Genomic DNA, 2918 nt, shown 5'->3' on the forward strand with positions numbered 1-2918 from the left:
CCGAATACTTTTTTTTTATAAAAAAAATATCATATTCTATTAGTTATTATATATTAAATACTATGAGATGTTAATGAATAGTAAAATACCTGAAGAATTTGAAAAGTAAATTTTCATTAATTTCATCTATTAAAAACAATTATTTTTTGCTAATTTTTTGATTTTTTTCGTTAACTAATTCTTATTTGTTTCTCTATACATTTAAAATTCAAGTGCTCATTTTTTGAAGATTATTATTTTATTGAAATATAATATAATATGTTAAAAATATATATATATATAACATATGTGTAAGATTAAGATTTAGGAAAAGTATAAAAGATATAAACTTTAGATAGCTACATGATTATTAGTCCTTTGACTTTTTTTCCTTTTTTTGGGGATATTTACACATGGTGATAGATTCTGTTATATTTTATACATTGTGATTATATTTAAAAAGGTTTACTAAAATTATTTTGTCAAATTTCCAGGTATCATAATAAAATAACCGATGCGTGTAGAATGTACAACTATAATTTATATATTAATAAAATAATCATGAATTAAACAAAGGAGGCATGTATGTATATATCAAATTTTTTGATATCACTAATAATTAATTAATTATCTCTATCACAAGAATATTTTTTTTACACGTGTTGAGCCATGAAATTGATAATAATATACTAGGGTATAACAGTTTATAAAAGGAGAATGCTACAATTCTTAAGACAAGATACAAACTTTAAGACTCGAAGCATTTGCAAAAATAAATGATCATGTTGCTCATGTTCATATTCAAACTATTTGTTGTTGAAATATCAAAAGACAAAGAAATATATATCATAAAAACCACACAAGAAAGATGTCAAATTAATTCAAATTATTGTTTGTAGCTACAAATTATTGTGCTTTACTTTAAAAATTAATTAGTCATTATTTAAATGTTTATTAATATTATTTGTATTATTTTAAAAATTATATATGTTGACATTAGAAAAATGTGCAATGCATGTTCTCAGATAATAATAATAATAATAATAATAATAATAATAATAATAATAGTAGTAGTAGTAGTAGTAGTAGTAATGATAATAATTTAAAAAAAAAAAGAAAGTGGAAAGCTTCAAAGTCTAAAGTTGGATTACGATTTTGTCCTTCCGTTAAAATAAAACATTATAAAATATAATACTAATTAAATATTTAAAAATAATCCTATTGTTATGAACATATTTATATTATAGTGAACGTTTAATTATGTGGAGTCCTTTTAGGATATGGTTAGGAATCCTACTTTGGGACAAAATTAGGTTTACCCTATAAATAAAGAGATTTTCCTTCATTGTAAAGAAGATCGATGAATCCTGAATATACTTCAAGACGAATAAGAAGTCTTTTCTCTTCTTCCTAATTTATTTTTCTTCTTGTTTATATAATTTCATAACACGTTATCACCACGAGTCTCTAATTATTCAAATTGACGAAACCAACGTTGTTGAAGATAAAGTAATATGAATCGTTTGCTAATATTCATAGAAGTTGATCTAATTCTTACCAGGCATGTATGTATCTGATCTATAATATATTTTGAAGTTTCAGACATCATTGTGGATACCTTGTCATATTACGAAAGTTTTATAAGCCATTAAAATAAAAGAGTAACAAGCAAGTTCTACGCCAATTTTATCGTCATAAAGATTGTGTGTATTTTTCTCTTTCGGACAAGAAAAATTGCTAGTACCACTACAATGCATTTTTTTATATTTATATTTTGCTTGTAAGTATGTGTCACTATGGTGGTCTAATTTAAGCCCCTTCCATTATCTAAATTTTAAAGGGAAAATGCACAAGTATCCCCTCAACCTATGCCCAAAATTTTAGAGACATATTTATGCTATACTAAGGTTCTATTATCCTCTTGAACTTATTTTATAAGTAATTTTCTACCCTTTTTTGGCGTATGTGATACTAATTTGAAAAAAAAAAGTTAACTAGCGTTGAGCCACAATATAGTGCCACGTAGGCCGAAAGGAGTAGAAAATTATTAATAAATAAGTTCAGGGGTAGAAAATTATTAATAAAATAAGTTCAGGAGGATAATAGGACCTTAGTATAATATAAGTGTGTCTCTGAGATTTCAAGCATATGTTGAGGGGATACTTGTGCATTATCCCAATTTTAAAATATAATATTTGTTGTTTATGACTTTATGACTTCTATGTATGCTGCAAGCAGGTTTTGTCTAAGAAAGCCTTGATGAACATGCATTGCCAATTTTGATATTCTACAAATTAATTGAGAAAAAAAATGTAGGATAATTGCATGTAAAATCAAAAGAAACGGTGGCAGTGACTGAAAAATTTTCTATGCGAGCATTTCTACATGTTTACCTTTAATTAGAAAATTATTATTATTATCATAATATTATAAAACAATATAATGTGGATGTCCACCACCTCCAAGAAGTTATTACATAACCTCCTCAATTATGAATATAACCATAACCTCCATAACTGTCACGACCCCGAAACGAGCCGCGAGTGGCACCCACACTTATCCTCCTATGTGAGCGAACCAACAAATATAAACCCCAACGTTTACCAGTATATAAATTTTGAATAACAAAATAAAATGCGGAAGACCAAAACTCATTAATATAACCAATTAAATAAACTTCTAAAATATATTACTTATCATCCCCAAAATCTGGAAGTCATCACATCAAGAACATCTACCCTCAAATTTCTAAGTCTAAGAATAATTAAGAACTAAAATAAGTAAAACGATGGTCCATGTCCGAACTTCGAAGACATCAAGACGCGAAAAAGAGAATCCAGCCCGAGCTAGGAATAATAGCTCACCCTCAATTCTGACGTGCTGAAGACTGGCTAGAGTTGCGGACGAGACGAAGTCACTGGTGCACTTGCTGCACTCCA

This window comes from Solanum pennellii, chromosome 1 (assembly GCF_001406875.1).
Source record: "Solanum pennellii chromosome 1, SPENNV200".
NCBI lineage: Eukaryota > Viridiplantae > Streptophyta > Magnoliopsida > Solanales > Solanaceae > Solanum > Solanum pennellii.